This window comes from Podarcis filfolensis, assembly GCF_964270895.1.
Source record: "Podarcis filfolensis genome assembly, chromosome: 13".
In the NCBI taxonomy this organism is placed as follows: Eukaryota; Metazoa; Chordata; class Lepidosauria; order Squamata; family Lacertidae; genus Podarcis; species Podarcis filfolensis.
The window spans coordinates 45727607-45754958 of record NC_139615.1 but is presented as its reverse complement, the minus strand read 5'-3'; the positions used below and the strand labels follow the sequence as shown (position 1 = coordinate 45754958).

The window sequence follows — 27352 nt, the reverse complement described above, 5'->3', positions numbered from 1 at the left end:
ATAAAAATAAAATAACCCCCTTTCTAACTCTCTTTCCTTGAAGTCCGCACCTCCCTGAATCCTTTTCTCTTTCCTCCCATCTAGTTCATTATTCCGCTGTTATCTTCCCCTTTGATTCTATCTACCTCCTCCCATTATTCCTCCTCAATCAAATACACTGTGAACTGACCTGAGATCTTCGGATGAAGGGCAGTATACAAATTTAATAAAATTAATAAATATGCCACTTTTCTCTGCCTCCCCCCATCTCATCAGCACATTCCTTGCCTTCTGCATTTAGACACACTAACACTTTCCACCCTCTCCAAAAAGGACACCCCCTTGACCCAACCTGCCTCTGCAGCTACTGCTCAACTTCTCTTGTGTTCTTTATCTCTAAACTCCTGGCATGTATCACTTACACCTACTGTCAACTCTCTCTACCACAGCTTCTCTTGACCCCATAACATCTGGCTTCTGCCTTCAGCATACCAGTAGATCAGCCCTTCACTGATGATCTCCTCACTGGCAACTATCTTTGCAGCCTATGGAACAACTGATGTTCTCTCCTGCATGACTCACTTCATGCCCTAGGTTTCCATGACTCCCCTCAGACGCTTCTCTTCCTGTTGACGCAATTGCTCATCCAACTTTTCCACAGGGAAGGGAAGCTCCCCTCTCCATCATAGTCTGTTGTGACCTCCGCATATACTCTCCCTTAGTGACCTCATCACATACCAAAACTTTCAATATCAACTAAATCAGGGGTGGGGAACCTCAGGTGGGAGGGAGCAAATGTGACCCTCCCCACTCTCCGCCTGACCCTCAGGACTCTACATAGGCCACTCCCCTTTCTCAGCCACACCCATTTTCCCATACCAGCCCTGCTTCGCACACCCCTTAAGTGTTTTTGCCTGGATGAAATGTGTCCCTGAACTTTGACAGTGTTTCTTGGTTGCCCGGATGGTAGGTAGAGACTAACCTATGGTACAATGCTAAAATTTACACTTTTTGGCTTTGGTGCCACCCACCAATGCCATGTGGCTCCTGGAAAGTTGTCCAGATGAGAATGTGGCCATTGGTCTGAAATAAGCACTCCAGACCTATGTGCTTATGACACCTAACTCCACATCAGAACTCCCTCCTCTATCTCAGAACTCCGCCTACCTGTCTGTTATTTCTGCTTAATATTTAATCACGGTGTCAAACACTGTGAGGGTTGAGAATTAACCTCCGTCGTGTTTCCTCCCAAGACCTGCACTCCTCATATATTTTCTATAACCACCGACAGCATCATTATCCACTATCATCCCTCTCCTTTGGCATTCACATTCAGCTCAGCACCATAACATGCCACTTTACAACAAAGGCAAAAATAAACCCCTTTCTCTTTGTCCCCCCAACAAAAACTCTAGTTCTCACACTAGTAACTTCTCGTCTTGTCTTCCACGGTCACACTTCAGCCTCTTCACTTCTATCCAGAACTTTGCCACCAAAACTATTTAGCTCACTCATTGTTCTAATCACATGATGCGCCTTCAGCAGGTCTATGTCTGCTCCAAACCCAGCATAAACTCCTCATTCTTGGCTTCAAAAACCTCCATAGCTATGCCCCTAATCCCATTCTTTTTGCTCTTGTATCCTAGTCTTTCACTCTGATTTATTACAATAACTAAAAATCATTTTTCCCCATCCCAAAACAATTTCCCTTTCTCCTCCACTTCCACCACCCTCAGCCATCTAAAGGTCTCCAAACATCCTTAGATGCCTACAGTTTCTCCCTTGTTGCCCCTTTTGGCTAGAATGGCTTTCTTGAATATCTAAATAATGCCTTCTGTCTTCTTTCAAACCCATTCTAAGTGCCCACGTTATCCATAAAGTCTTCAGCACATTTACCCTCTCCTCCACCCGATTCCAAATGTTATCTATCACTTCAAATTTCTTACTGAAAGCTTTTCACTCCAGGGATCTCTCTTGCTACTTAAAAATGCACTATGATCGTGCTATAAAATATGTTGTTGTTGTTGTTGTTGCTGCTGCTGCTGCTGCTGTTGTTGATCCAGGCATATCTTCACAAAAGACAGAAGCCTTGAGAGTAAACTACAATAAATGTCCCAAATTTCTTGACTTTAAATACCAACTTCACATCAACAACATCTCATTAAGACACTACATAAATTATTTGAAAGACTGTGTGAAATCTTTTTCAGGGGGACTATTCTTCACACTCATACAAAGGCACAAGTGGTATTACCTACGGGACTCAAAATCTCTTTGCCTTCTGAATAACAGGGTTCCTCAATAGAGTTTATGAAATAGAAAACTTAATTAGGTTTTATGGAAATACTTTGCAGGTTTTTTTCCAGCCAATATATTGCTATGCAGGTCAATGAAAAGGATAGTCTTGGGCTGGTACCGTCATTCCATCCCACCTCCTAGTCCAGATTTAACACCCCCTAGTTTGCAGATTTACCGAACTAAAGAAAGGATGAGTTTCCATCAATTAGCAAGGCTTGCTCTGTATACCGTTCAAACTAATCTGTTTGCTTTCTGTTTGTGTTAGATTAGAAATATTTGGGCAGAGACTAAGCTAATATTTTGTAAAGCGCTCTACTCAAAACATTACTCAAATAATCTCCAAAATCAGAAAATATTAAGCAAGTGCCAAGCCTTGATGGTTTTACAAACAGAAGCCAAGTAGAGTAGGCCCTTTATTGTACAGTGAAACGCCCAATCCCAAAAAGCAGATTTGTAGAAGAGGCTTGTAAAAACACTTTATACCCTTCTACCCAGCCAAATAGTATATCCAAGGGGAAGACTATCACAGAAAACAAAGGTGAGGGGTCAAGCAGGACACTTGCAGAGCCAAGTTCAAACTCCAAGGAAACTGCAATTTATTCCCAGCCAACAGCAGAATAGTGTACACAAATGGAAATAAGGAACTTTAAAGGGAATTCTAATGGGTTATCCTTAGATTTCCTCTGTGATAGAATCCAGGGCAAACCCTGCTGACTTACGGAGCTTGTTTACATGTGGCAGATTAATTACTGCCAGTACTTTGCCAGCATTTAAGAAAGACTCAGATGCAACTCAACCCGTACAATATAGGTCAGAAGGCATTTGCCCTGAAAGAACTCTGAACTTTACCCCATGTAAACCTAAGCAGCAACAGATCACTTGGGCATTTATTATGGACTAGTGACAGAGGAATTATGGACTATTATGGACTAGTGACATAGGAATATTTGCCAACAAGCAAATATTTGTTTTGCTTAATATGGACCTCACCTTACCCATGGGAATCCATCTAAAATTGGTATGTAGAAACCCATAGAAAAACATTTTTGCTGCTTAAAAGCAAAGAGGCAAATGTTACAAAATTTGCACACATCCTCCCCTTCAAAATAGGAAGCCCAGCAGGATTGTACTACTAACCTCAACCATATAGAGCTTCCTATAAAACAATCAAATGGAGCCACAAAGACAAAGCTTGTTTCTAATTGATAATAACATGGGTTTTGGGGTTTAGTTTTCAACAGATTATTTCATAGCAACTTACAAGCAATTCTGTTTGTTTGTTTGTTTGTTTGTTTGTTTGTGGTGTATACACAGACACACACACCCCTCTTACATAACATAGTTAATTCTACAATACTTAATAAAATATCAAATCTGGCTTGTAATGCCAGGCACAGACAAGTTGAATAAGATGGCTTTTTCCCTCCCTAAGGTTAAAGTCATATTAAGTATTTAAAATTTAACAGACCCTGTTATGGCAGGCAGGATAATTAAAATAGTTCTAGCCAAATTACATCCCTACATGGTTCTAAAATTACATGCACAAAGCTTGCAATAAGACCAAGGAGGATGAAAGATTTATACGCCAGGAAGGAAATAATGCCTAATAAATATCAGTTATATAAAAGGGTTACTTCACCAACCAATTCCAACTTTCCCTACACATCCTTATATAGCTTGCTTAATTGCAAGCCATCCTGCACGACAAGCACTGGTATGTTGCATTTCAAAAACTCATGCTGGCGTCTGTTACCTTCCGCTACAGAAAGACTATCATTTATTAGGAAAAACCTGGCAGTAAAAACTATCTTCCCTGAATAAAACCCATTTCATTTACTGTACAAACACATTTACTACACATACTAAAGACTATATATTTCAGATACGTACTACACATATTTGTATTCTGCTAGAGTAAAGTTTACTTCCAATAATAAGACAGTGATGCTTGAGGTTAAGGTAGTTTTCAACCAAACAGAAGATCTTATCTGCCTCCTTTCAGCTCAATTTATTTCTTGAAAATAGATGCTATAAAGTACTTTTTACAAAGGGGAGAGTCCACCCCATCACGAATCAGAAAACTGACATAGAACGGCCTCTCATTCTTTTCTACTTCCATAGAAGGTGTACGATTTTTCAAAATTCTATAGAAGTTTATCAAGAGGGGGAAAACCCCATTATTAAAAACTTACTCAATGCTTTGAAGCTGTTTCAAAGAGAAGCAAAGTTAATTCTTCAAGTAACTGCCTTGCTAGTCACAAATGCATTCCTTATGTCTAAAATAGATACCCTATCATATTCACACCTCAGGAGCAGAGATCTCAAGCAAAGTGAACTGTTCTACAACTTACAGAGCGAGCTCCAGATAAAACTCCCGAGAGAACTGCAAAACAAGGCAACACTCATAAGCATCAACCAAGAGTTTCTACTCAAGGTGAAAACATGCCTCCTCTTAACAGGACACTCTGTTGAGGGTGGTTACTGAAACACAGCGCAGCGTCATGATTACTTGAGTTAAGCCAATCCAAATGAAGCTCATTTATAGAGCGCTCCTGTCAATCTGCCCCACCTCCTCCCCACAAAGCATGAATACAAAAGGGACAGTTGATTGTGCCTCTTAGTTTAGGGTTTCTTTAACAAGAAAAAAATCAGTTCACACAGACCAGCAATATTTAGCAAGCATTGCATACCGAAACTACACATGCAGAAAAATATTCAGTGCTTGAATTGGATTGCACGAAATAAAAGGCTAGGAAAATGAACATTTTTACATTTTGTCTAGACATGTGGTTGCAAACATTACATTAGTATTTAACAGTCAGAATTATTCTAATTTAATAAAAGGGAAACATTTAGAATGCACATGCAAACCAGATTATTTTAAAAAAACCTGCCTTTGTCTTTGAAGTTATTGCTAAATCACAGTGGTGGCAAATCCTAGTGTGATACAATAGCCATGAGGCTCACTGGGTGACCCTGGGACAGTCAATCCCTCAGCCAAACCTACCTCACAGGGTTGCTGTGAGGATAAAATGTGGAAAGGGAGAACTGTATGTGGCACCTTGAGCTCCTTGGAGGAAAGGCGGGCAAAAAATGCAATAATAGGTAAATAAAATGAAAGTTACATGAGCTTCATAGCTGTCTCAATGCTTTGGGGCACAAAGGGGAATTCTAGTGAGTGAACACATTTACTCATTTTTAGATTTGGAAATCTAAGTGTGCTGTTTATTAATTAAGAGTATTTTATCCCATTATGATACTATTAAAATGCGCATGACAACTGACATTTTCAAATTGCAAATGGGGAATATGTATGCCTAACACACATCATGCCAGTTTAAATCTTGGTTAACCATTTGACGTTCACAAGCAGCATGTGGCCATTTCAAGACAAACTGATTGCTCCTGGGTTAACTTGGCATCATAATCAGGTACATATTAGTAGAGGGGTAACCATGTTAGTGTCTCACAGCAAAACATCCCCAACAAATATGCTTGCAGCATAAACTTTCATGGACCAGGGTCTACTCAACACAATTAGTGCATCAAAACTGAACTGAATATTTTAGCCAAAAATACTACATTCCTTGACATGCCTTTAACTGCACCACATTCTATATACAGAGTTAGGATAATAAATCCAAAGCACGCATACTGCAAGTTGGAGCACATCTACAGCAGAAACAAAAGCAACAAAAAGCCCATTTGTTCTTTTAGTATCCAACCAAAGACACCTTCCTGCATGTGGAAAGTGTTTTCTCTTCTCTAGGATGTTTATATCTCGCTCCAATATATTGCTTAAGAAAACCGAAACCAACATTCATAGTTTTTGTGTGTGCATGAGAATTTGTATAGTATTGCTGCTCAGCTCTACAACCGATACAATTATTTTCAGGCAGCAGGCTTCAAGACCTGAGACACACTTGCAACCCTACCCACAACATAGGATCTGAATCCTCACATATGTGGCTGTGTTTCCTTTTTTCTTCTCCCTGCCCCAGGACTGTCTGTGACTATTGTATCTTCTACAGATTCTCGCTCTTACAATTAAATTAAGTTGCAAACTGTCTACAAGTTATCATGCATCAGTATCCTTCCTCTGCACCACCACATGAAATTCTGCAACATATACAGTGGTACCTCCGGTTACATACTTAATTCATTCCAGAGGTCCGTTCTTAACCTGAAACTGTTCTTAACCTGAAGCACCACTTTAGCTAAAGGGGCCTCCTGCTGCTGTCGCACCGCCAGAGCACGATTTCTGTTCTCATCCTGAAGCAAAGTTCTTAGCCTGAAGCACTATTTCTGGGTTAGCGGAGTCCGTAACCTGAAGCGTATGTAACCCGAGGTACCACTGTAGTGGAATAACCCCCTACTGTATCCTGGAGGACACACAAGAGTCTCAGCTAAGGCATGGACTCTAGTATCGTGTGTTAGTGCTGCAAGGTGGTACTGAGGCACACCTTTGTGACTGAATTATAACACAAATACTCTCTCTTTGAAAAGGAAACAGCAGTGATGATTCCACATCAAACTTCAGGCAATGCTGCAACCCAGCACTTGGAAGGACAGTGCATTAATAATGGTATTTTTGACACAGGTGCAGTTTACGATACTCTTCTACAGATCTTCGGCTTCAGCCTCCCAAGAGTTGAAAACAATTTTTCAACCTTCCACTACCAACATTAAATCCCTAAATGAAGTCATCCTCCCATTTAAAGAGTGAGAAAGCCCTATTCAGGCTATAAATTCCCACAAGCTTCAACTCGTCCATCTGGTCATTAAATCCAGTGACAGAACCAACAATCAAAGGAGACTATGTTGCTGGAAAAGAACATTTGTTTGATTTAAAAGAATGTGTTTAATTCTAACCAATCAAGACAAACTTCAGCCACATGAACCCACTTAGTCCTTTAATAGCAGTATTGTGGGAAGACTCTAAAAAGTTCCCACAGACAACAGATATCAAGGTTTAGTTTTATCCCTAAAATTACTACATGTACAGCAAAATAAAAACAAACGTTTATATCAAAGAGCAAACAGGGAATGAAAATATTTCAGAAGTTTGTAATTATCAGACCCCAAGACATGGGAAAGTACATCAGGAAGGCATATTCTGATAATGCAGCATAAAACAGGTTTCTCAAGGAAGAAACTGCCAAAAAGTAGAACTCAAAAACTGATGCCAATCTAAAGCAAATACGGCAACCAAAATTTGCAGAAAATACATACTTACTTCAATACATATCTAAAATAAACATGTGTTACACAATACATTTTCACATTAGAAATATTCCATTATTATTGTGCATTTCTAGAAAAAAATATTCAAGGTAGTATAATGAGGAATGACTCAACAAACAGTGTGTAAATTTTGGAAATATATATAAGAACATCTGAGGTAGTGGTGGAGGCGGGATAACAGGGTTTTGTGGTGGAATAATTTAAAATGCAGCCCCAGAACCTTTCAGTAGGAATCCTGCCACTCTGCTTAAAGCCGTACCCTAAGTTACCTATCAACTTATAGGAGTGCATCTTTGAGAAGAGGACGGTCGGGCAAACCGTTGACCCTCTCCCTCCCACACACACATTACAGCAGTGACGTGCCCACTGACTGAGCCGGGGAATATATCTCTTCATGCTGGGTTGGCAACTAGGGTTTCAGGTAGTGGAATTCGGAGGACTAGATTTGGTCCCATGGCATCCAGCTGCTATCCCTATGGCAGACTCGTCTATTCTGGGATCCTACTACTTTTATAAAAACCACATTTTCCAGAGTCACTGCAACAACCTACACTGGAAGCAGGTACATTCAGCAGAGACCAAGTGAGTCAGTGATCAGATACCAATATACAATTTCAGTTCTATAGAATTCATTAAAGCCGATCACCCAACAATGTTCCTTAAACTGAACCAGGGGGACCCAATACAATGTAGGGCTGCTGACCAGCAAAGACTCTTGGCTCTTTGACACAAAGAGGGAGTACAGGATAAGGTCAGAAAATTGCACTTCTCCTAAAGTACGGCAGAACAGGAATGCATGATGGCAGGTGACATGGGCCATTTTAGCATCAAGCCTGTTGATCAGGTATGGGGAACCATTGGCTCTCCAGATACTGCTAGATTAAAACTTGCAGGATCCCCAGTGCCACAAGTATGGCCAATGGCTAGAGATCCTGGGATTTGTTGCAGAGCAACACCAGAGGGCCAAAGATTCCTTTACACCTGCTACACATGGTAAGGGACAGTAGAGATCCATGTTCAAATCTCCAATTCAGCTATGGCGTTCACTAGGTGACCTTGGTGCAGTCTCCCTCTCTCAGCCTAACCAACCTTATCATGTTTTTTTGGAAAACAAAATTGGGAAAGGAGGATCATATACACCACCACGAGCTCCTTGGAGGAAACATGGGATATAAATGTAACATTTAAATGAGATGACAGATTATTTAAGCAGGTTACTTTCAAGGCAAGGGAAGGTGGAGTATTTTTCTTCTATGAAGCTGTTAAAAGCAGCAGCAGTTATTTGTTTCTGGGCTTGACAGCCTTAACTTTTTAACACTGCTTACTTAACCTAACCTATTAAAGGAAAAGAGAAAGCAGAGCGTACCTTCTTAGCCCAAAGTCTGTTTAACTGATACAGGTTTTGTACTATAATACAGTACTTGCCACATACTTGGCAGCACAAACTGGTCTAGGAAATTGTACTATGCTCTGGGGACCAAATGACACCCCTCGTATTTCCCTTGCAACATGGATAGTAAAGCCAGCCTTTTCCATACCAAACAGATAATGCTTCTATATGTTCTTCCTGCCTCCATTGTATTTTCCTTGATGCTGTGATTTTAATGCATGTCTATTGGAAGTGCAAGGGACGCGGGTGGCGCTGTGGGTAAAACCTCAGTGCCTAGGACTTGCCGATCGCATGGTCGGCGGTTCGAATCCCCGCGGCGGGGTGTGCTCCCGTTGCTCGGTCCCAGCGCCTGCCAACCTAGCAGTTCGAAAGCACCCCTGGGTGCAAGTAGATAAATAGGGACCGCTTACTAGCGGGAAGGTAAACGGCATTTCCGTGTGCGGCTCTGGCTCGCCAGAGTAGCTTCGTCATGCTGGCCACGTGACCCGGAAGTGTCTGCGGACAGCGCTGGCTCCTGGCCTCTAGAGTGAGATGAGCGCACAACCCTAGAGTCTGTCAAGACTGGCCCGTACGGGCAGGGGTACCTTTACCTTTACTTTTATTGGAAGTGCAGGGTAGAAGTTCTCATGGAACTAGTAAATGCAGACATTAATCAGCAAAAATAAAGTTATCTCCTGCTCACGTGGCTCACGCACAGTCTTGCAAGGTTTATTGTGGCAAAAATTTGTGCGGACTCAAGCCTATCATGAAACAGATGAAAAGGCAGATCTGCTACTGAGCACAATCCTTCAAGCTTTTGAAGGCATGGTGTCTGGTGCACAAAAGCCTATGCCACAATGATTTTTTTAGTATTTAAGACAAAACAAGAGCACTGTATTGTGTTAACAGAACTCCCCCTCTAGACTCCAACTTGCAGGATTATCCAACACACATCACTTCAAAGTTCCAAAGAAATACATTAACTTTCCTTCACAAAAATGCCATTAGATCAGAGTGTTAAAGAGATTACGGAGGCTTGTATGTGTAACAAACCTTGCATGACTCTCAGCTTCCAAAAGAATCTTTATTTTTCCTATACGTTGCTAAACTGTTATCGTTTGGATATCCCCAACAACATAAGCTTTTGCTCCTTTAGTTCAATGTAAGAAAGGCAGCATCCAAAGTTACAGTCAATGGAGAGCACTCACTACCTCCAAGCTTTTCAAATAACAAAGGGGGGGGGGGTTCATTCAGTGATTTCTGGTCAGTTTATGAATGCCATTTTTCTAGTGTTTTAAATGCACCATAGAATTTTGGATGAAACCTATTTCTGAAGACATGCACTGCATTTGCAAAATATTGCCAATTTGCTATTCTGTCAACTCTTGGTGTATATTTAATCATTTGGATCACAACATGCTCTATATGTGCACAAGTCCATATTCCATCTGTACTTGGGATGCATTGATCTCTCTGGATTTTGCATGTTCATAAAAATGAGATTTGCAAACTGCATTGACCAAGTTGTCCAAGGTACAAGAGTAGAAGCTGGTTTTTTTCCTGAAGCAATGGCAGATAATACACAACAGTGCAGAAGGCATAAATGGAATTTCCAGAGAGCAAAGGAAAATGCCACCATTTGTAAGAGATGAAGAGTCAACTTTAAAAAGTGCAGTGTGTTACAGATTCTGATGTCCCTGCTCAATAACTGGAGTTATATGTCTCCACTTTGCCGATTTCCTCTCAGAGTGTGATCCCCAAAATATCCAGTGCGTTTAATGACCGCTTGAATCAGCTTCTTGATTTTGTGCTTCTCCATTCCAACTTGTTCCAGAGGTGCTCCCCTTCATGATACCTGTATCTCAAGAAGCAAAACAGGAAACATCACCAGAAAGAAGGATGGTTCTTGTCTTTGAGTCTTGCATCAATCTTTTGACATTTTAAGGGGGAAATACAGTGAACCCCACATAACTGTGCACATGTATAGCTTCCCAGCCCAAGTTTCTTTTCCAGAGTTTCTATGAACAGAATTACAGTCGATTTTACCCCTTCCCACAGGCGTGGAAGAATGTCCTCCTAACTCAGCAGAAGTTTCTTGCATGCTAAGGAAGAAAACAAATCAAGCTATATGACAACTACTGAATGTAGTTGAAGGTAATTTTAGGAGGCATCTTTAAGAGCTTACGTTATGGCAACCACTTGCTATATGGCTGACACTTAGAATATTACATGCAAAGGAATGGATGACGTTGTGGAATTGTTCCCTTGTAATGGAGAACTACAGGGAACCAGCTCTCTTGATGGTTAGCACTGCATGCAGTGAGATTAAGTGACTACAATTTGGTTAAGAATCTTCAATATAAAACAATCACATTTTGATCCACTGTAAGGTTGTCTTTCTTTAAGCCTGCAGTATTCAATGATGTGCCAAAATACAAGAGTGCGCAGTCCTCCCCAGCTCACAACTAGTATCACATTACATAGCTTTCTATAGCCATTCCAACAGGTTAGAGGCAGAGTTGGAACTGCAGGGTCTCATCATCCGCTTAGCTGTGAGATCAGCAACATTTGGCTCCTCCTCTCCTTGCACTTTCCCCAGTCCAATTGGTCATTATGGAAATTATGTGACTAAGAGCCAGTGTCCCAATGTGCTTTCCCCCCTCCTTCCTCCCAATCTCTTTTCCTTTGGTGTCATGCCTTCCAAATGATAAGCCTTAAGGGCATGAACTGTCTTACTTAGAAGGCACTCTGGGAGGGTCCCTCGCCCACTGAAGAGCAGGGGGGAAGGATTTAGTTAACTAAATAAATAAAAATTGTAAAGAGCAAAACCTTAAAGAAACAGGCAGCTGTCTCATAACCAAAAAAATAGATGCTGCTTTTGAATTCAGGGTGGTTTGGCATGTTCCCTTATTTTGGTTTGGTCTTTGATGATAATAAAACTAGAGGGTCAAGGATCAATTACTTACTCTTAACCATCACGGTCTTGTTTTGCAGTATAACTACAAACAAACTCTATTTCCATTTGTTCATGCAGTTATAAAGACAGAAACTTAATGATAAAGACAGGCATTTTACTATGCTTTGTGCATCTGGCACTGTGATGGCTGAACAGAGACACCATTTTAGCCTTGGACCCTCACCCCAAGATAAAATTACACCAACACACTGTACTAGCAAAATAGGCTTTTATTTGAAATAAATTTATCAAATAACTAGACATGGATCTGAATTGGTCCCAGAGAACATTAGCTCAAATAGGTGTTGTTTCCACTTAATATGACTCAGCCCAAGATAATGTTAAGAGTTTTCGCATAAGATACTAAAATAAAAGTTTTGAATTTTTCTTGTGACATGTGTACCATGTGGAAAATTTATTTACATAATTTATATATCACACCTGCAACATATCTTTTTCTCCCCAAGGTAGCCAACAGAAGAGTAAGAAACAAAAATACAATTTAAAAATAAATAAAAAGCATACAAACTAAGAGAGAAAAATAAAATAAACTAAAGCAGCAATAGTCCAATAGGCCGAAAAATCAAATTACTCCAAGTTAAAAAGGTTTACATTACCAGTTCTTAAACTCCTGGGAAAGCAAACGTTTTTGCATGGTGGCTAAATGATAGTAACAAGACCTCTAGGCCAGCGGTTCTCAACCTGTGGGTCCCCAGATGTTGTCAGACTACAACTCCCATCATCCCTGAGCTCTGGCCTTGCTAGCTAGGGGTGATGGGAGTTGTAGTTCAACAACATCTGGGGACCCACAGGTTGAGAAAGGCTGCTCTAAGCAGACCTTCTAGAGGAAGGGCACTCCAAAAGTGAGGTCACCACCCCCCACTTCAGACAGTATGGGGCACCCAGAGAAAGGCCTCAGGCGACAATCTCAAGGGACAGACAGATTGAAACAGGAGAAGGTAGTTCTAACACCTGGATCCTTAAACCACAAAGGGTTTTGAACATTCAGACCAGCACTCTGAATTTAACTTGGAACAGGGTGGATTTGATTTAAATCAAATCAATTTAAATCACTAGTCAGTAAGACTTGATTTAAATCATTTTAATATTTTTTTTACAGAAAGACTCATTTTTGCTGGAATAATCATAATATTTACAACCAGATGAAGGTTTTGTTTTTGGAATAATAAATTTTCAGAGTAGTTTTTACAGTTATATAAAAAAATTACTGATTTGGTTATACTATTAGAAATACATAGACAGATAATTATGAAATTATTGTGAGGTTTAATAAGTTAACTGTTTATATTTGGACAACTTTTCTGCTGTACTTTATTGGAAGGAGAAAAATAATCATTTCCTTAATAACAATTTATTTAACTAAAACAGTAACATTAGAACATATGTATCCATGTTTGTTAACTGATGTGGTTAAACGGTTTTTTTTAAAAAAAAACCAACTTAAGACTGAGTTTTAGCACACATGGAAAACTTAAAACAAATCCTTATTTCCTGATGAATAGCCTATGGACTACAATGTAACTTGAATGGAAAACTATCTTTAGAAAGATTTTTCCTCCAAAAGCGTTTTATCTTAAAAATCCAACTTAATTTTTTTTTAAAAAAAACTATTTAAATAAAAAAACTGATTATTTTTTTAAAAAAAAAATCCTTGATTTTTATCCACCCTAACTTGGAAACTTATTAGGAACCAATGAAGTTATTTCATTTTGGGTCTTTTGCTGCTTGTTGCTAGCTCTCTAGAAATCCCTAGTTTAAAATTGCTACTTTTAAGCCTGTAAATGGGTGATATCTACAGCTTTCTCTGCTTATTTTAAGTTTAGCCTCAACAATTGATGACGCAATGGTACGTTAACTTCCAAAATGCATAGTTCGGTATCTCCTTTCCTTAACAGCTAAATCCAACAAGAAACACATGCTTAGATATGATAATGTGGTGGGTCTGACATTTTTGTGTGGTTTCTCTGCACATATGAATGTCTTACAAACCTTGAAGTTCTTTCCTTTGGAAATTTGCGGGAAATCAGCAGCAACTGCTTTAGAGTAAACAATGTGTAGACTTAAAACATACACTTTTAATTGGGGAAAACAAAACAAAAAAAGCCAAATATTTGTGCTTTGTAAATTACATACAGCTTACCAGACCAAGTAGTACAGGATTCTTACGCTTGTTGCTATAAGCTGTATAAAGTTCTTGACAGCTGATTTATCCATGGAAAGACATCTGAGACAAGTTCTATAAATAACATCACATGGAACCCTTACACAACACCATGCATCCTTCTTACACAGGAACTCAGAACTGACACCCTACACTCACAGTCAAAAGCCATTGCAATCTCTATTTTGGGGATGACACAGGTGACATTTCAATCAGCACTATGACCCTGTAGCATTTTATTCTCTTCCCATCATTATGTTACAAACGTAGACTGCAGAGATTGTAACCGGAGGCACTAAGAAATAATGGAGGGATCATGGCACAACTTCAATGGATGCCCACCAGGTAGCTTAGTGTGACCAACAAAACACAGTATTTATATGTTGTCTTTATACTGAAAGTGTTCAAAAACCTTGACATGCATTGGCCCAATTTGTGCACCATGCTAAACTGGTGTGTCGTATTTACCCAGCCTTGCAGGTTCCTGAATAAAGTTCAAAAGGCAATTCCAAATACAAATACGGTAGACTCAGAAATTGTGCTATCACATCTTTACTCGCTTGGCTGAAAACATGAAAATAAATAAATAAATAAAATTTTAAAAATGGGGCGGTAGTGCAGGGGTAAACCACTGGCAATCCCACCCAACATTACACTCACCCTGGGAGAGTGCAGGTCGAGTCTGTAGTAAGAAAGTAGTAAGTAAGTGCTGAGCTGTGCTTTTTAGTTTTTTAATGGTTGTATTGGCCACACGGAATAATAGCTTTACGTGCTATCCTGGAACATAACCCCTGCACAAGTTGAGAGTCAACTAATTGCAATTGTTTAGCCTAGGGGCTACCAAAGCACAGTTAAAAGGTAAAGGGACCCCTGACCATTAGGTCCAGTCGTGACCGACTCTGGGGTTGCGGCGCTCATCTCACTTTATTGGCCGAGGGAGCCGGCATACAGATTCCGGGTCATGTGGCCAGCATGACTAAGCCGCTTCTGGAGAACCAGAGCAGCACACGGAAACACCGTTTCCCTTCCCGCCGCAGCGGTACCTATTTATCTACTTGCACTTTGATGTGCTTTCGAACTGCTAGGTTGGCAGGAGCTGGGACCGAGCAATGGGAGCTCACCCCGTCACGGGGATTCGAACCACTGACCTTCTGATTGGCAAGTCCTAGACTCTGTGGTTTAACCCACAGGCCACCCGTGTCCCTAAAGCAGTTAATCATGACCAATTTTGTTGTTTTCCTTCCTTTCCTAAAATGTGTGTAAGTTTGATCATTCTGGCCACATAGTATGACGAATTCAGTGCATGTTTTGAGTACCCATCTTATATGCGGGATGAAGTGGGGTGAAGTTCCCCATTTCTAAAACTATACATATTTAGGAACCAGCAACATGGTAAGTGGACATTATTAGTCAAGTTGGGCCAGTTCAAGGCTGTAATTAATTTTTTTCAGGTGACTATCCCTAGGAACATGCATTCCTATAGTATAAATGCATAGCTTTTGGAGTGTTCATAGGTTGTTTGGGCATTTCCCTACACTTGGCACTTTTGTTCAGTTTTCAGCAAAGAATCTATTCTGCTATGCAAAAAACTCAAAACACAGAAGCAAGGCTCAAAATGAGTGTTTTACTGAACACTGATGAATAACTAGCAAAGCCTCTTAATGGAGGTTCAAAACACTTCATAGTAATTTCTTTTTTTTATAGGATATTTATTAAAATTTTCCATTTTATACAAACAAAGAGAAAAAATTAAAAAGAAAAAATAATAAAAACACATAAAATTCATAACTTATTTTTCAATAACATATTTCCCTGACCTCCTCATGCCTCCCCTTCTTGTATTCCAGTTCAAATTGTTTATCCAGCAAATCCTTATCTCATAGCATTACAGCTAAAAGCCCCTTATTTTCTATCCATCTTCTTAAATTATTGTAACTTAAACTTTTACTTATATACAAAGAAAAAAGAACTATTTTTTCATATTCTTTTGTACCATTACAGCTAGAAACCACTATTTCAATCCAACATCACTCAACATTCCTTAATATTACAGTATTTTTGCAAATAGTCCTTGAATTTCTTCCATTCTTCTTCTGCCGACTCTTCTCCCTGGTCATGGATTCTGCCAGTCAATTCTGCCAATCCCATAAAGTCAATCAACTTCGTCTGCCATTCTTCCAGAGTGGGTAGATCTTGCGTCTTCTAATACTTTGCGATGAGTATTCTTGCTGCTGTTGTAGCATACATAAAGAAAGTTCTATCCTTTTTTAACACCAGTTGGCCGACCATGCCCAAGAGAAAGGCCTCTGGTTTCTTCACGAAGGTATATTTAAATACCTTTTTCAATTCATTATAAATCATTTCCCAGAAAGCCTTAATCCTAGGGCACGTCCACCAAAGGTGAAAAAATGTACCTTCATTTTCTTTACATTTCCAACATTTATTATCGGGCAAATGATAAATTTTTGCAAGCTTGACTGGGGTCATGTACCACCTATATATCATTTTCATAATATTTTCTCTTAAGGCATTGCATGCCGTAAATTTCATAGTAGTTTCAACTCAGAACTCCAAAGAAACATTTGCCTAGTACAGACGGTTTTAGGGAAGTATTTAATGTTTGATGTTTTATCGTGTTTTTACTATTCTGCTGGGAGCCACCATAGATCAGATGGGCAACTTACAAATAATAAAATTATTAGTGTTATTGTTATTTTAAAAGACAACACAAAAATGGTTCAAGAAGTCAGACTTTATATGGCACACTTAAATAGCTGCCTGTTTTCTCTGGAAGTCTCCCTAGTGCCATTTTAAAAAATATGTTCCATCCGATTCCTGTGACAGGAAATTATTATTTATTTATTTTTTTTGGTGTATGTTAAGCTCCATACAATCCAAAATATAGCTTGTTATTTGATGTATTCTTTCCCAAGGTATCACATGCCCCACCTTTCAAATGAGAGGATGAGTAAGTTTGGAAGTGAGTCGTGTTGAAGACAATTATTAAATGCAAACCCACTGAGGGACATGAACTCTAGTATACATACTGTTTCTATGCCATGGGAAAAGATGAAGGAAAATAGTCCCACTCTCGCTAGCATCAAACACAGCCTCTTTTCTAAGTGTAAGAGTGGCATATAAAATTGTCACCTCATTTAACAAGCTTTTATGAGAGGTTTCCGGCAACCTTAACCTTCTTCCAATGCACAGCACTGTTCCTGCAGGGATCTAATGTCGGCAATTACCACGGCTTGGACAAAGCATGATGGCCAGCAAGTTTATAAGATATTGGACACCCTCAGTTAACTCAGGTCCACAGAAATATTACTGCAATGCAGGAAAGATGGATAAGCTGAAACCTTCCTACAGTAGGCAGAGACACTGCTTTGAAACTATGTTCTGCAACAATATTTCTTTTCTTTTCTTTTTTTAACTTGCTTTATTGTTAAAAGAAAAACACCAAATAATAAAACAGATTACATAAAGTAAATTAATTTCTTACATCACAATTTCAGTTATGACTTCCAGTCACACCATCGAGAGTCCCAAGTTTCATTCTTTCTTTTTTCCACACTTTCCTTAACACTCCAAGTTTTTCCGATATATAATTACGTTATATATGTTTCTACAGGAATCAATGCAAGTCTGTCAGGGAATTCTCATTATTACAACATTCTTTTAAGATATTTTATATAGTGGACCCACTCTCTATTAAACGCTTGTTCTGTATTGTCTCTGATTCATCCTGTCATCCTTGCCAATTGTGTATATTCCAATAATTTTAACTGCCATTCCTCGTTCTGCAACAATATTTCTATCTTGCAGGACATATGCAACATGTAACAAAATTGCTGGGGTGGGGAGAAAAGGCTGAGCTTCACCTTGAACCTCTTGCCTGATAACCCTCAATTTACTTAATTACGAGAAATTAAGGATGAGGTTATTACTGGTGGGCAGTCAACCAACTAATACTTTGTTGCAAGTATTTCCTCTAAACCCTGGCCTCAGAAATTTAGTTCCAATATTCAATCACTTTGACATGACAGAGGGAAGAGAACTGCCATCGCAGTAATTTTTAAAAACAAAGCAACTAAAAACAAAGCTGTGAACATCAGAAACGTTATGGCAACTGCCCTACATGACCAAAACAAATTTAAAGCTCTTATGTTTTGCAAATTCAGATTTACAGCAGTTCAATTCACTTGGCTTAGTTCAAAGACGTGATGCTGAAAACCAGTTTTGTAAACTCAAACAAACAGTAGTCAACTACATAGTAAGTCATTTTCAAATTACAGGTTTTAATGCTTATTTGTTGTTTTAAAGTATGGTCACGGGCTTAAATCCAAAATTCATTCAAGGTTCTTTAAAAATAAGCTGGATGTGCAGGAGGGGGAGATACAAGTGTGCAAACTGAATGCTTCATTTGGACCCACCGAGGCTCATTTACATAGCACCAAACCACGGTTTTAGAATTACATGTTAACATGTCTCCTTCAATTACGCATGCATTCTTTGAATTTGTGTAAGATTCCATCTCTCCCCCAATGCTACAGCGTGACCTTCAGGATCAATCAGCAATGTACTCTTAATTACAATCATAGACTCACAGAACTGTAGTATTCAACACATATGTAGTTGGAAAGATGCTAAGCATTACCAAAGAGCACCAAACTTCCTCCATGTTGTCCCCACACTATCAGAATGAGTCATTCTACATCTTGTCTGAAACCTCAGCTAGACAAGGTCAGCAAACCAGATCCTGATTTCTTTGCTTTGAGCTAAGATCCAGTAAGGCCACAAATCCCTCATATCCGAATGCAAGCAATACACCAGTTGGTAGCAAAACACACTTAGAGTGAAGCCACCCCCTATTCAGAAAAGCACAACCCAGCCCTTTTGTTCTGCTGGAAATCTCCATTTCAAATGCCACCCTAGTTTTTGTATTTTCAAAGCTGAAACTGATCTTGTACCGCTGCGTTCTTTGCTCATTTGACTGGACTGAGAATCTCACTGCCCCTCCCCTTTTCTGGATTTTTGCCTGTTCCTTGAGAGCAGTCTGTCAGGCAGCTACTTTGCCCAACCCACACTTTGAAGTCTTGGTGTGTGTGCCCAACTTTGCATCCTAACCCTTTGCTTTCTGGCCTAGTGAAGACTTGCCATGGTGTCAGAATAGCTTCTGCTCGTTCTGGATTTACCCTGATGCTAAGAATCCATGGCTGACCTCCATCTGATGTGTTCAGGCAGAACATACATTACAGAAAGGTTTATGATAGCAAACAAATATTTTGGTTACCCAGGCCTTCAGAATGCAGCCAAGCATATAGCTGACATTGCTGCTTCATGTATGTTGGGATGTTATTTTTTTATCACTGAGCCTATTTTCCTGATGCATGTCCCAAGCAAACACAGTAATAATACAGACCAATCAACACAATTGTTTTTTCCCCCAAAAGGATAAAGTTGCTAAAAAAATTATATTAATGAAAAAGGAAGTTGAAAGGGAGGGTTAGGAAAGCCAATTCTCTCCATGATGCTTGGAGATAATTTAAAACCACAGTAACAGAAGTCTCACTAACAGGGCATATAACAGATTAGGTAACAACAAACCCAGGAAGAAGCAGGTGTGTTTGGCAAGCAAAATGTGGAAACTGATAAAAAGCAAGAAGGCTTCCTTCAAATTAAGGAATTCATGCCCAAATGATGAGAACAAAGAACACAAAACTGGCAAAACAAGTGCAAGTTGATAAGGGAAGCAAAAAGATACCAAAAAGAGAGCTTTTGAAAACCACTGAAACTAACAATGGAACTTTAATAAGGTAAATAAGAAAAAAGAATGCAGCCTAGGAGCCTGATCATCGGATGCCAAAGACGAAAAAGCTACAAGGCAGATGCCTGAACATGTTTATTTCAGAAACAGCATCTGAAAAACTGAGTTAAGTAGCAACATCAAATTGCTAGGTCTGGATGGCATCTGTCCAATAGTTCTGAAAGAATTCAAATGTGAAATTAATCTAACAAAAATATGCAACGTGTCTCTAAAAGTACCGCCATACCAGAGCATAAAAGTAACCAAAGTAACAAATTCATCCAGTAAAGTACATGCCAGTTAGCTTATATTTGGTTCCTGGAAAAAATGATGGAAAGCCATAAGACTTGCTGAAAATCAGCACTGCATCTGTAAATGAAAAGCTATCCCTCAACAGCCTTCTAGAGTTCTTGGAGAGTGCCCACAAGCCTCTGCATAAGGGATATCCAGTGGACCAAGGGTGGACAACCTTCCCCCCTCCCCAAGGCTATGTACATTGATAGGTGGACACTCAGGGGCTGCATGCCAGTAGCTATGGTGTGGGTGCATACACTCACATATCTTTTGAAAACAGGGAAGTCTCACTGCACTAGGGCATAGAAGGTCAGAGTCCTCTCCACCGCAGCAGGGGTGGGGTGGGGAAGTCCTCTGAAAGCAGGAATTTTGCTGGTTTGTTTCCAGCATAATTCTTGCTTTCAAAATCTATCCCTGCTGGGATGAAGAAGGGTAGAGTGCTCTCCACCCAGGCAGGAAGAATGGAAGACTAAAGGGGGCTGTTAGGCACGCTATGTAGAACACAATCGACATGACACTCCCTTTCAAGCAGCAAAATTAGATGTGTGAAGGGGGTAAATTCAGCAGCTATGAAAAGTTGAACTTGGTGAGGAGTATTCTTCTGATCAGCAGAGTGTGGAGTATACAGGGAAGAGTTAAATCCTCTTCCAGAAAGCAGGGTCAAAACTATAAGAACGTATTAATGGCCAGCTAGAAGAAAGGACATGCATGTTTCAGTGAGCAGAATAAAGAAAGTTGATCCAATGTCCTACCACCCTTCCATTCCCCACTCCCTGGGTACTGTGAGATGATTAGCTGCTTTTCTCGCATGCTTTAACTGCATCAGACACTCAAAATGTTAGAGAAAAGAATACAAGGGGCCTGGGAAGGTTCCCAGCAACTTCAAATGCAAAGCTGTGCCTCTGAGCCACCCTTCCTGTGTTTTTGGGCTCCTCCAGCTACTCACCTCTCTAGGAGTCCTGCCACTCTAGCTAAAGACTTGACGGAGGGACTAGGACAGAGAAACAGCTCCTCAGGAGCACCTTCAGAATAAAACCAAAGAATAAATCCAAAACTAACACTTCAAAAAAGATCAAGAACCACACCTGTACACAGGGATAACATTCAGGAGCCAATAATTAATCTTGCTCTCTGAACAAACAATAAAAAGTCAGGACTTGAGAATGATTCTCTCCTCTTCTGGCTCCCCTGCCATCCAGAAGAGGATTTAATCCTTTTTTGTTTGATCTACTTCTCCACTGATTGAGAAGCAAGCAGCTTTGGCACCCACTGAAAGATAAATGGGAGGTCTGAGAACCACATGCAGCCCAACAGCTGCCCACATGTGCAGCAGACATTTTATATTTTGGACTTCCAAAGACTACTAAGTAAAATTAGAAGACATGGGACACAGAGGTGGGTTGTCTTCTGGATTAAGGTTAAACAGCAGGAATCAGAGGTTATTGATAAATTCTCACAATGGGGAGAACTGAACAGTGTAATCTTTATTGAGACAGGTTCCACTTAAAAATTGTAAACGATTTGGCATTAGGAATGAAAAGTAATGTATCCAAGTTTGTGAATGACTCCAAATAATTCAAGGTGATGAAAATTTAATCACTCCATTCTAAAACGTTACATCTAAACTGAGCAACAAGATGGCAAAGGAGACTGACTGGTGTGTGCAAAGTGATAAACATCAGGTCAATAAATAAATAAACCCAAACGTCATATATTCAGGAACTGGACTGGCAGATTTAAACAAAGATCCTGAAGTCATGGTGGATAACTCCATGTAACATCATCTCAGTGTTCAGCAGCAATGAAAAAGCAAAACTCAATGTTAGGAATTATTAAGGAAAAAGAAGCTAGTATTGTAGCACCTTTATACAATTCTATGGTGCTACTCCTTTAAAATACTATGTAGCGTTCTGGTTCTCCCCATTTAAAAAGGGATACAGTATTAGAGAGCTGGTAGAGATGCAGATAAGGATAACCAAAAGGATCAAGAGTATAAACGACACGCCCTATAAGGAAAGGCTAAATATCTGGGATTGTTAAAGTTTAGTCATATTTTTTTCCTAAGAGGGATATGACACAATAGAAGTTTATAAAGTTATGCACAACATGGAAAAAGTAGACACTTTTCTTCCTCTCTCATAACCCTAGAACTCATGCACATCCAATAAAATTGTCTGATCAGAATCTGCTGGACAAAGGCAAATACAGCCTCACACAAAATGGAATTTATGATTCACTATCACATTATGTGGCAATGGCCAACAGCTTAAGTTGGCTTTAAGCTGTGTGAAAGATGGGTGCATCAGTGTCCTCATTGGCTCATCCTCAGTGGCTATACACAACACCCATTCAGTATAATAATAATAATAATAATAATAATAATAATTTTTTATTTATACCCCGCCCTCCCCAGCCAAGGCCGGGCTCAGAGCGGCTTACAAGCAATAATAAAAACAAGTTGAATGATTACAACTTAAAAACAAAATTAAAATACAACATTAAAATATTAAGATGTAGCCTCAACGCAGGAGGAGAAGGAAAGGAAAAAAGAAAGAGAGGGAGGGAATCAAATTGGCTCCAAGCCAAAGGCCAGGCGGAACAACTCTTCTCTTATAAGCAACTGAATACCAGTTGCTGGAGACCAATAAAGAGTTAATACTTTAATGACCAGATTTGGAGCTTCCCAGAGGATGCCAGAACTAACTGGGCCTTTGGTGTGAACCAGCAGGGCTCTTCTACTGTTTTAAAACTTTTATAGGCACTTGAGGATGAGTTCTAGTGCATAATGAAAAAAACCTCAGTGGCTGTCATGCAACTTAAGAATACTCTCCTCCTTGAGACTTGACGTATCTTTCAGAAGACCTTTCCTAGTCAATTTTTTGTTAGATTAAATGTACTGTTTCCTTGCCCAACCCAAACCCTTGGTATGAAATAGGCTATAATAGCAATCAATCAATCAATCAATCAATCAGTGCTGTGTCCCTCCTCAAGCAACTCCCCATAAAGAAGGAGCTATCATTTCCCGCTCCTGAACGGCTATCATTATTCTAACAAGGGCTCTTTCTTCATCCTCTGTCTTTAAAGCAACCACACTAATGTTAAAGGTGCAGGGCTAGCTCCACTGCAGTCCTAAAGCGTAAGTTCCTCCAGTGTCCTACCAGGCAAAACTTATGTCATAGATATAACGATGACCATACAAAACGAAAGGACCACTTTGGATCAACAGGACCTGACCGAATACCCTCCAATGCATTTTATGGAAACATAAATGTGGAATTAAGGGGACCTGTCATGGAATGAGCAAAATGCCTTTTAAGATATGGGGCGTCAGATACCCCATATTCCCCCAAGATTTACAGCAACTCCTTAGTTCAGATTACAAGAGTACAATTCAAGACACATTCATTCACTGTGTCACCTAATACCCAACACCCAAAAGTCCCCCACAGCAGCACCTTTGTTCAGCAGCCAGTGATAGAAACTATATCATTTTAATAAGGTGGCACAGCAGTTCATTTATAGTTTAAAAGTGTTGAGGATAACACTATTTATAGTTCTAATTTAAGCTTCTAACTCCATGTTAGGATATATATTTTGTTTCTCATTGCCTAATTATGAAACACAGCAAAATTTTATCTTTCGGAATCATAACCCTGAAACATCAATTTGTGATAGATGACAAAGTCATGACTAGAAAAGCTGTTCTTCATACGTTTTAGGCAATTACTTATAATTTACTTATACTGAGATTTCATGCTATCCTTTTCAAAGGACTAGGCAGCCTTCCAGGAAAATAATGATCAATCCCCTGCACCACTCTGAAACAAATTCTTCCAGAAAACCTGGTGTGAACGTTATATATATATATATATATATATATATATATATATTCCAAATGAGAATCATTCATCCAGTAAAAATAAAGTAACATGAAGGTTAGAAAGCTTTTTTAATATTTACGTTAGCCAATTATTAAAAAAAATACCCAGCTATAAAAGTTCCCAAACTGCTTACAAAGATCAACAGTTAAGACAGTCCTTACAAGGCATGCTTACAATCCGTGCTTTTCTTCTAGAAAAAATGGCACTGGTACTCACCATGAAGTTGTTTACAGTATGTGCTACACCTTTAACCAGTGCCTTTCTTCTAGAAAAAACAGTGCCAGTACCACAGACCCATTGGTTTTAAATCAATTGTGCATTGTGATCCAGCAGACACCTCCACAAACAGAGAAGAAGAGCAATTTCAGTTATTTCACCCTTCTTCCTGCAGCCCTTTCCATCTTCAGAAAGGGCCGAGGCACCTCCAGAACTGTGTGAAAGGTGCTGCTGGGAGAAACTGGCAAAAATCACCATCCACAAAATGAAAAAACTTAGGATCTGAGCCGGTGTGCTTATGCTGACAAGTTCAAAGCTTGGAAATTTATTAATGTATTCATATCCAGCTTTACAAGGCCACACGTTTATAAAATAGCTTACAATACAGCAAATATGGTACTGAGTTAAAAATAGTTGGAATACCTGCAGGTATTTTAGGATATGACAACCTAATAGCATACCATTTCATATATTAGTTGCAGTGCAATGCTATACATGTCTAAAAGGTTTGCATTTGTTTTATTTTGAAATCTTTAAGATAATACTTTAGTTTTCTGTTATGTTGCTTTGACTGTGTATTTTACATTTGACTTTCTTAAGATTGTTTTATTTATGTTTTAACAATTTAATATACTGTAAACTGCTTTGAGATTTTTCTTAAAAATATAAAGCGGTATAGAAATTAAATTAAATAAATAAATAATGGCATTCAAGAGATGAAAGGCTGTCACTATACCAGCCCTAGAGATAAAGAACATAGCTTTAGTAAGGTAAACTCTTATAAATGGAAAAGGATACAAGGATCTAATTAAAACTTCAGAGCTTTTCTGGTACATTAAATGGGAAAATGTTTTTAGCCTGTATGCAAAACATTGTTAGATCACCACTACAACCTTGGTAAACAAGACATAAACAGTGATAGATGCAGAGCATGCTGGTAAATCTACCATAGTTCAAAATATTCACTAAGGCAGTAGCAAAGCTTCGGTCTGCTTATTTCAGTCATTCATACGTGTATACAATAACTGGAAGCAACTGAACAATCACAAACTATCAGACTTGTTACCGCACTTCTATCCGAACATTTCCTTCCATACACTGCAGCTATAATGTCTTTCAGTATTTGCCCTAAAAAGGAAACTCTGTGCAGGAGCCATTAAACGAATAATAGGCTACTACTAGAAGCCCAGCAATATGGCCTGAACCTTATGATATGACTGGAATAATACTGCACCTGAAATTAGTGCTTGTTTTATCCATCTTTTTATGTGTATAGAACTGAGAAGTAACCCATGCTTTTGCATTCTGCCTGAATTGTTCATTAAATCACAAATGTTTGCCACATTCTCTTTTACCAATGAGGCAAGTAACAAACCCAGTTAAGGATATCAGTCTAACATCTTGTATCTCACCTGAAATTTAAATCTCTTAATGAGATATTCAATTTTACAACATCCCCTTCTACATTGGTCTCTTTCAGGATTCAGCCACTGCTTTTCTAAATGTAATCAAGAATTATAGGAACTAATGGATTGCAATCCAGCACAGCAAGAAGCACCCAAAACCAGTCACTAATCTATTGTTGTTTTTTACATTTGAAGCAAGCTTGTGCCCAAAGGATTTCAGAGAAGCATGCATAGAGCACCCCGCTCTTGCCATTTTCTCCTCACAACTGACTTGTGGAGGTATGTTGGATGGAAAGAAAGAACAGAATTCATGTCCAAATCATCATACTACTCTAGCACCAACATCACCCTTAGAAATGGGCAAAGAACACCGTTCAGCAAACATTTTCCCTCATCTCCTCACAGATGGCGTCTTGATTATCTGCAACCACACTATTTTATTATTGGCAGGTAATACCACACTTCATTAAAAGTTCCAGGAAAATTTAAAACACAACAATAAAAGCAGGATTTTAAAATCCAATAAATACATTAAAACCAATAACAATCACAGTCGCTAGAAAATTCTTAATGGCACTGGTTTCAATGACCTGCTAAGGCCTGGGTGAACAAATACTATTTTAGATGAACAGAAAACCAGGTCCAAAAGTATTCAATGTTTTATTAAGTCAGCAACAAAACCTTAAACTTGGCCCAGGACCAAACAGAGTCAGGACTGCCCGTTGAGGTAATAGGTAGCTTTCTTTGTCTCTGCCGAAAATACTTGATGCAGTGGTACCTCGGGTTAAGTACTTAATTCGTTCCAGAGGTCCATACTTAAGCTGAAACTGTTCTTAACCTGAAGCACCACTTTAGCTAATGGGGCCTCCTGCTGCTGCAACACTGCCGGAGCACGATTTCTGTTCTCATCCTGAAGCAAAGTTCTTAACCTGAAGCACTATTTCTGGGTTAGCAGAGTCTGTAACCTGAAGCGTATGTAACCCAAGGTACCACTGTATATCCAAAGCACAGGGGTTACGGGTAGCAGCAAAATCTTACCAGCTCAGTGGCAGGAATTTGAAGACAAAGTTGTGTGTCTTTAAAAGTTATCTCCAGTGAAATATGAAGCCATTACCACCCTGAAGTTAAAATATTGTGAAATTTCACATAGATAATGCCTCTTCTGTGGTCCATGTCTGCATACCCATAGCTGCCTGTGGCTCTTCACTGAGGTTGCTCTATCTCTTCTCCCCGCTAGATAACCTAAAGGAAGCACACTTGGCACAAGCCAAAGGGCAAACTGTGAAACAATGCCTGTACCAGCAGTGCAAGACCAACAGAGGCAGAGGTGGGTTAAATATTAAGATATTATTTACTGCTGCTATCCCATTCCCTCCCAGCCTACAAAAAGCAGTATTCTAACAGTAGTGCAAATTTAAGTCTTCCTGGAACACACTGGAATCACACTAAGAGTGGGATTCATGGTGGGAACAGATGGAAATTTAATGACTGATCAAAAATGAGGGACATTCTGAAACCGTTTGGAAAATCAAGGCTGAAGAACATGTAGGCAGCCTCAACAGATTCAGGAGGCTTCACACAAGCACCTTCTATAATTTGAGGTCAATGAGGACCTACCACACTCATCACCCACTTGCATACTTATTTAACAATGGTCAGTTGCTCTTCAGTCATGTGCCTAGCTGCACGACAATACAGAGCCATCAATAAAATGTTGCCAT

The 27352-nt window shown here is 39.4% G+C and overlaps 1 protein-coding gene across 15 annotated transcripts in view; it reads right to left on the bottom strand.

Moving 5' to 3' along the window:
- Window positions 1–27352, bottom strand: part of SLC20A2 (solute carrier family 20 member 2) — a 95888-nt gene that overhangs the window by 65820 nt on the left and 2716 nt on the right. Inside the window, exon 1 of one of the 15 annotated variants that reach the window (XM_083582919.1) lies at window positions 4629–4954. The exons of 10 other annotated variants lie outside the window; for them this stretch is intronic. The gene's annotated coding sequence lies outside the window, so the exon portion shown is untranslated. Of the gene's footprint in view, window positions 1–4469; window positions 4955–27352 lie in introns of those variants that run through there. 4 more of the 15 variants (XM_083582920.1, XM_083582921.1, XM_083582916.1 and 1 more) reach the window with 4 other exon arrangements.